Genomic DNA, 8,597 nt, shown 5'->3' with positions numbered 1-8,597 from the left:
TCCAAAATATTCAACTCTGGAATCATAGCTAAAGCAGCCATTAAAAATATGTAAATGAATGGATACCACTGTGTTTCAATAAAACTTTATTTATAAAACAGGTTCAGGGGGCTGACTTCGGCCTGTGGACCATAGTTTGGCTACTTGTGTCTTTGAGCCTTGGGGAATCTTGTGTAAAATGGGGAGATGGATAGTAGTCCCTACCTAAGGTAATATGTTAGAATCCAGTTAGAATATAGAGATGAATATTTTATTTTTAAATAAACTATACGTGTAAGTGGTTGTGTCTGGGAGTTGATTTTTCATGTGAAATTCAAATACCTTGAGAGATACAATGGCCTTTCTATAGCTTAGGCAAGTCCAGTTTTCTGGGTGAGAGTAAAAATATTCATATATATTTTTTTCTGTCTATCCAGTAGTCTTGATGGAAAGGGGCTTGCATGAGTCAACTGTCAATGAGTAAGAAACATGCAGACTAAGTTTCTCCAGGAATGCGTGAGAAGTGGGAGTGGAGAGAACTGAGAGGTGGGAGAAAGGAAAGGTCTTTGGCCATATATGCCTGGACTTTGCTAAACTGCCTCTCTTAGCATAATGATTTGCACAAAGCCATTTGGCTTGGGAAATATCCTTCAGTTTCTCTGTCTCAAATTGTGCACAGTAGCCTTTGGCTAGCTGTTAGGGAGGAGGGCTTAGCTAAGAATTAATTTCTCAGGAAGGCAGAGAGAAGAGAACCTTCCAGGAGGCTTGACCTGGGAAGTGGCAGAACTTCCAGGAGGGGAAGCTTGGCATGTGATAGTGCTGTCAGTCAAGGCTGTGCAGGGTGAGTGTGGGTGTCTGGGAGCAGCTGTGCTGTCTCCTGGGCTCAAATCCAGGAGACCTTCCTCATCCTGGGACCTACCCACAGAAAGAGAACCAGCAGCTGGTATCGACTGATTGGCTAGTCTTGTGTTGATTTGTCAGATTTAAATGAGAAATCTTTTTTTTCTAAAATGGCTGGTCAGCTTTTCCTTTTAAAGTAGGAAATAACAGTGCAGGACCAGAGGGTCACAAGCAGCTGGCTTCATTTTACTTACAACCCACGATCTAATTTTAGGAAGAAAGATTAGAAAGCTGCTTCTTTGCTTCTGTGTTTCACATATGTCCAGATATTAGCATTTAAGTGGTCAAAATGTGGTATCTCTCTTAAAAGCTGTGGCTAACATTTTTTTAAATTGAAGTGTAGTTGATTTACAATGTTGTTAGTTTCTGGTGTACAGCAAAGTGATTCAGTTTTATATATATATGCCTTATATATGTGTGTGTATATATATGTATATTCTTTTTTCCTATTCTTTTTCATTATGGTTTATTATGGGATATTGACTATAATTCCCTGTGCTATACAGTAGGACCTTGCTGTTTATTCATTCTATATATAATAGTTCACATCTGCTAGTCTGAAACTCCCAATCCAACCCTCCTCATCTCCCCTCCCCCATGGCAACCACAAGTCTGTGAGTCTGTTTCTTTTCGTAGATAAGTTCATTTTTTTAGATTTTACATATAAGTGATATCATATGGTATTTGTCTTTCTGATTTCACTTAGTACGATAATCTCTAGGTCCACCCATGTAGCTGCAAATGGCATTATTTCATTCTTTTTATGGCTGAGTGGTGTTCTATTGTATATATGTAGCACATCTTCTTTATTCATTTATCTGTCAATGGACATTTAGGTTGTTTCCATGTCTCAGCTATTGTCCATGTCTTAGCTATGAACATAGGGGTGCATGTATCTCTTCAAATTATAGTTTTGTCCAGATATATGCCCAGGAGTGGGATTGTATATGGCAACTCTATTTTTAGCTTTTTGAGGAGCCTCCATACTGTTCTCCATAGTGGCTGCACCAATTTACATTTCCACCAACAGTGTAGGAAGGTTCCCTTTTCTCCACACCCTCGCCAGCATTTGTTATTTGTAGACTTTTTGATGATGGCCATTCTGACTGGTGTGAGGTGGTACCTCATTGTAGTTTTGATTTGCATTTCTCTCATAATTAGCAATGTTGAGCATCTTTTCATGCATATGTTGGCCATCTGTATGTCTTCTTTGAAGAAATGTCAATTTAGGTCTTTTGCCCATTTTTTGATTGGGTTGTTTGTTTTTTTGTTATTGAGTTGTATGAGCTGTTTGTATATTTTGGAAACTAAGCCCTTATTGGTTATATCATTTGCAGATATTTTCTCCCAGTCTGCAGGTTGTGCTTTCATTTTGTTTATGGTTTCCTTTGCTGTGCAATAGGTTATAAGTTTGATTAGGTCCCATTTGTTTATTTTTGCTTTAATTTCTATTGCGTGGCTAACATTTTTATATTGTTAAATGCCTCTACTAGAGTAAAGCAAATTGGCCCAATCTCAGAATATTAGACACAGATTCCCTAGAGATGTGTTTAGAGGATGTGAGAACATTTTTTTCTTTTTCTGTGACTTCAAAAGTCTACAACTTTAAATTGCTTTGTGCATATCATACTTTATCTATTTAATAGACAGCCCAGTTGAAAGACACATCTCTTAGGTCTTGGGAACGAGTGTAAAGAATCTGAATGCTGCTTTCAATGGCGAGGAAATGATTGTGTGATGTCTACAGAATGTGTAGACACATCCAGACAAACATGGGCACCGATATAGGGAATCCCATTTATTACTGAAATGTATGCCACTTGGAAATGTTCTTTATTATTAATAATGATAAGTGGTTCAGAGACTTCTAATTTTCTCATTATCAAAAGCAAACAGAAGTAGTATCTTTCACATAACAGCCCTGAGTTGAGCTGGGTGGGTGCTTCTGCTCCATTTGGTCATTTAGTTTTCCTCTATGCTGTTGCTCTACCTTCACCATCCTGTGATGTAACCCTCATCTGCTTGATGTAGTCCTCATCTGTTTGGTGGGTGTTGTGTGTGTGTGTGCATCATTATAAGAATATGCATTTACTCCATGGGGCTCTATAAAGCTATGTTAATTGTAAGTGGGAAAAAATGCAGCTCCATAACATTCTTTCCTGATATCTTTTCCAGGACAAACTTCTGATTTACACTGTCCTTTTTTAAGGGGTGAATCTTTTGCAGGCCCATCCTTACTGAGTCCTCACTTCCTCACAGCAAGCTACAAAGCTGGTGTTACAGAGGTTGGAGTTCTAAGGGGCTCAATGATGAGCCCACAATGCAGGGAAGGAGCTGGAAGTTGCTACGAATAATGAGAAAAGCAAATGGGATGAGAGTACCAGTGACAACAGATAGCTTGGTCTTCTGTAAATTAGGTTTGTCCAGAGCAACAGAAGCTAGGATAAACTCAAAGTGAAATTCCATCTTCAGGCTCATGGTACCTTCAGAAGCAATTGAAAAGGCTAAAAAGTAACCTAAGCCACTTTCTAATCAGGAATATTCTTTATGGGTAATGTCACCAGCGAGAGCTAAGACCTAAGCTGTTCCCTTTTCGATGGTAGTAGTTGGCTTTGATCATGGGTACACCCACAGCCTGCCACCTCCTCATTTCTGGGTACCTTGGCTAGAGAAACTATCCATGATATTTTTCTATTTTTCTAGCAGAACCTCTGTGCTCTCTACTGTGCACATCTTTTTTTTTTTAACATCTTTACTGGACAATAATTGCTTTACAGTGGTGTTAGTTTCTGCTTTATAACAAAGTGAATCAGCTATACATATACATATTTCCCCATATCTCCTCCCTCTTGCATCTCCCACCCTCCCTATCCCACCCCTCTAGGTGGTCAAAAAGCATCAAGCGGATCTCCCTGTGCTATGTGGCTGCTTCCCACTAGCTATCTATTTTACATTTGGTAGTGTATATATGTCCATGCCACTCTCTCACTTTGTCCCAGCTTACTGTTCCCCCTCCCCGTGTCCTCAAGTCCATTCTCTTCTTCTGCGCGTTTATTGCTGTCCTGCCCCTAGGTTCTTCAGAACTTTTTCTTTCTTTCTTTCTTTTTTTTTTGCGGTACATGGGCCTCTCACTGTCGTGGCCTCTCCCGTTGTGGAGCACAGGCTCCGGACGCGCAGGCCCAGTGGCCATGGTTAACGGGCCCAGCCGCTCCACAGCATGTGGGATCTTCCCGGACCACGGCACGAACCCATATCCCCTGCATCGGCAGGTGGGCTCTCAACCACTGCGCCACCAGGGAAACCCCATTTTTTTTTTTTAAGATTCTGTATATATGTGCTAGCATATGGTATTTGTTTTTCTCTTTCTGACTTACTTCACTCTGTAGGACAGACTCTAGGTCCATCCACCTCACCACAAATGACTCAATTTCGCTGCTTTTCATGGCTGAGTAATATTCATTGTATATATGTGCCACATCTTCTTTATCCATTCATCTGTCGATGGACACTTAGGTTGCTTCCATGTTCTGGCTATTGTAAATGGTGCTGCAATGAACATTGTGGTGCATGTGTCTTTTTGAATTATGGTTTTCTCAGGGTATATGCCCAGTAGTGGGATTGCTGGATCATATGGTAGTTCTATTTTTAGTTTTTCAAGGCACCTCCATACTGTTCTCCATAGTGGCTGTATCAATTTACATTCCCACCAACAGTGCAAGAGGGTTCCCTTTTCTCCACACCCTCTCCAGCAATTATTGTTTGTAGATTTTTTGATAATTGTTTGTAGATTTTTTGATAATGGCTATTCCGAATGAGGTGCTACCTCGTTGTGGTTTTGATTTGTATTTCTCTAATGATTGGTGATGTTGAGCATCCTTTCATGTGTTTGTTGGCAATCTGTATATCTTCTTTGCAGAAATGTCTGTTTAGGTCTTCTGCCCATTTTTGGATTGGGTTGTTTGTTTTTCTTGATATTGAGCTGCAGGAGCTGATTGTAAACTTTGGAGATTAATCCTTTGTCAGTTGCTTCATTGGCAAATATTTTGTCCCATTCTGAGGGTTGTCTTTTCGTCTTGTTTATGGTTTCCTTTGCTGTGCAAAAGCTTTTAAGTTTCATTAGGTCCCACTTGTTTATTTTCGTTTTTATTTCTATTTCTCTAGGAGGTGGGTCAAAAAGGATCTTGCTGTGATTCATATCATAGAATGTTCTGCCTATGTTTTCCTCTAAGAGTTTTATAGTGTCTGGCCATACATTTAGGTCCTTAATCCACTTGGAGTTTATTTTTGTGTATGGTGTTAGGGAGTGTTCTAATTTCATTCTTTTACATGTAGCTGTCCAGTTTTCCCAGCACCACTTATTGAAGAGGCTGTCTTTTCTCCATTGTATATGCTTGCCTCCTTTATCAAAAATAGGGTGACTGTCTGTGCATGGGTTTATCTCTGGGCTTTCTATCCTGTTCCATTGATCTATATTTCTGTTTTTGTGCCAGTACCACACTGTCTTGATTACTATAGCTTTGTAGTGTAGTCTGAAGTCCAGGAGCTTGATTCCTCCAGCTCCGTTTTTCTCAAGATTGCTTTGGTTATTTGGGGTCTTTTGTGTTTCCATACAAATTGTGAAATTTTTTGTTCTAGTTCTGTGAAAAATGCCGTTGGTAGTTTGAAAGGGATTGCATCGAATCTGTAGATTGCTTTGGGTGTATAGTTATTTTCACAATGTTGATTCTTCCAATCCAAGAACATGGTATATCTCTCCATCTGTTTGTTTCATCTTTAATGTCTTTCATCAGTGTCTTATAGTTTTCTGCATACAGGTCTTTTGTCCCCTTGGGTAGGTTTATTCCTAGGTATTTTATTCTTTTTGTTGCAATGGTAAATGGGAGTGTTTCCTTAATTTCTCTTTGTATAAACATCACTATCTGAAGTTGACAGGCCTTGGGCTTCACTTCATACTCAAGAGGCACAACTCTCTCAGATTTTAAGTGAAAGGGTATAGTTTGTTTAAGCCTTATTCAGGATAAGTTGGAAGAAAAGGTGGTCTCTTGGTGTTTAAAATGGCTTGTTTTCCCTAAGATAAGCTCTGAGAAGCGTTTTCATTGGCTGACATATTTCCTGGCAAAACAACACCAAAAAAAAATTAGTTCTAGGGGTGGGTAGCAAGGCATGGAGGGAGAAGTGTGGTCTTTAGAATCAGACAGAATTGGGTTCTGATCCTAACAGTTCCAAACACCAGCTATTCAATCGCTGGAGACAACGAAGTGTACCCAAGTATGCATTTCTCCTACCTTCTTTTGAAAATAGAGAATGGGACATCACTTTTCAGGTTGGGACTCTCTTTCCCAAGCCCTTTGAATCTAGGTGTGGGCAAATAATTATGTACTCCCAAAGGAACGTGAGTGGAAGTGGTATATGAAATATCAGTATCCCCTCCTTAAAGGAAATCACCAGTCCTTCATGACTTGTCTGTATTCATTCTGATGGGTTGATACACTGATGTGACCCTGAAGAGCCAACTCTTATCAGGCCAATGAGCACTGCAATGTAGAGAAGCATAGAGCAACAATGTAGGAGGAACCTGGGTCCCTGAATGATCACATGGAACAGAGCTGATCACTGATTGTAGCCCACCTATCTCTGTACTGTTTGTTAACTGAGAGAAAATAGAACAGTCTTATCTTTGAATCACTGTATTATTTAGTCTAGCTTATGTTCTAATGAATAATTTGACTGAGAAAGTTACTTGTCTGCCTCTCAGTTTCTTCATTTGCAAAATGAGGAAACTATATTGCTCATCTTATTTACAAGCTTATTGTGGGGATTACACAAATAAATGACTAGTAGTGTGTTTGTTGTGTGTTCTGTGTTTGCCTAGTACTATTATTGTTTACACGTGCATGTAAGTCTACCAGGAAAGCATAGCGTTTCAAGATGGATGAAATATAGGTCTATACTACTTTTACTTTTTGTGCCATGACTAGGTTGACCAACCGTTCTTATTTTCCTAGGACTGATGGGGTTTCTGGGAGGTGGGACTTTCAGTGCTAAAACAAAGGCAGTCCTAAGGAAAACCAGAAAGAACTGGTTACTCTATTCACAACACACCAACTGGAGAAGTTCTTTGCAATAAATCTGAATTTGAAGTAGCATGCATCCAAACTCTGTCTCTGGATCTGATGGGAATTTAACCCACTGATGCCGATTCTACAGTTTATATAATTTCTTTTCTTTGAAACACTCATTATCATAGATAAGAAGTGCTTTGTACATACCTTTGACATTACTAAGTAGTGCATTGCCACCCTGAAGAAGTAGATGTTGTCATCCTTTTGTATTTAGGAAAGGTAGTGTGTAGCAAAAGGCAAATGGTGACACAGTCATTGAGTCCTTTGGGGAACTTTATGACCAAATCTAATTGACTACTAGGTGATCACATTGGTGGTTCCACACATTGAGAAGATAATAGAAATACTGATTTGCTTTGCTAGGGTAAATTTGGTTCCCTTATTATGAATATAGTTTCATTTAGAGGAGGAGAGGCCAACAGTATAGCTTACTTATCCTTAAGACCGAGCTCACTGGTCCACTGTGCTTTGCTTATGCTGTATCTCAAGTTGGAATTTAAATTTGCCTACTAATAAATTGGCTTTGTGAGCTTTGACTTGTGAGAGCCTAGAGGACAAAATCTAGGTTATTTTTTCTTGATGGGATTTCCTTCATACTTTACTCATTTCCCCCCCTCCTCCTGAGTATGAAGAAAATTATAGTTATATCCTAGGTCAGGTCTGAGCTCGTTCCTCCAAGCATGACTCAGTGTCTCCAGCAGTCATTTGAATACCAAGCACTTACATCTTACATTCTGGAAGGGAGTGCACTGGGGCAGTGTGATGAACCAGGACTGTGTGTCCTCTGGAATTGCTATTCACCTTTAATTCTGGAACTTTTTTTGTTGGTCTTTCTAACTGTTATAATAACTTGATAGTGATATTTTCCAGGATTTACTGGCATTATTTCTAGAAGTACCTGGAAGAAATCTTCATCTTAAGTGCAATCCTATGGGAACAATAGCCCCTTTGGCAGCAGAAATGAATACTATGAAATCAACAGCAAGTGCAAGGCCAGTGTCACTGTGGGGTTGTGATGGTCACTGTTGTTCATTTCATTGGACTGGTCAGCTATTGGGGTGTCCCCCACCCCTCAACTTTCCCAAGCTTCGTGCTGGACCAAAAAGAATGCTATTTGCCAAATATAAGACAACCATGATTTGCCAAGGATATGAGTGCTGTACGTAGGGAGGCAGTTCATTTCTGTCTAGGGAAGGAGTTATCTGGCTTCACAAACTAAATTGCATTTTCATTGCCGAAGCTATCACTTCCTTATCAAACAGATATTTGGGTTCTCTTTGCCAGAAAATCAACCTGATAAATGTTGCATACTTTTATAATGTTTCCTTCTGGCACCATAATGTTGTGACTTTAGCTTGTGCAATATTTATGTGAGGTGAAGTACAGGTCTGGGAACTAACTTTTTGGGTCAACAATCAGAGGACTGTTATTAACTAGAAAAAGAGAATGTAGTTCCTCATAAACTTGCCTTCTCCATTTTCGATGGCAAGAAAAAGCTCTTACTATAGTAATGGAATCTTAAACTACACACACACACACACACACACACACACACACACACACATACATATAGCTTATGATTTATAAAGATCCCTA

The sequence above is a fragment of the Delphinapterus leucas genome, chromosome 6 (genome assembly GCF_059928025.1).
Source record: "Delphinapterus leucas isolate spDelLeu-1000000601 "Yukka" chromosome 6, BTC_Dleu_Yukka2, whole genome shotgun sequence".
NCBI classification, from domain to species: domain Eukaryota; kingdom Metazoa; phylum Chordata; class Mammalia; order Artiodactyla; family Monodontidae; genus Delphinapterus; species Delphinapterus leucas.
Note: the sequence above shows the minus strand (reverse complement) of the source record.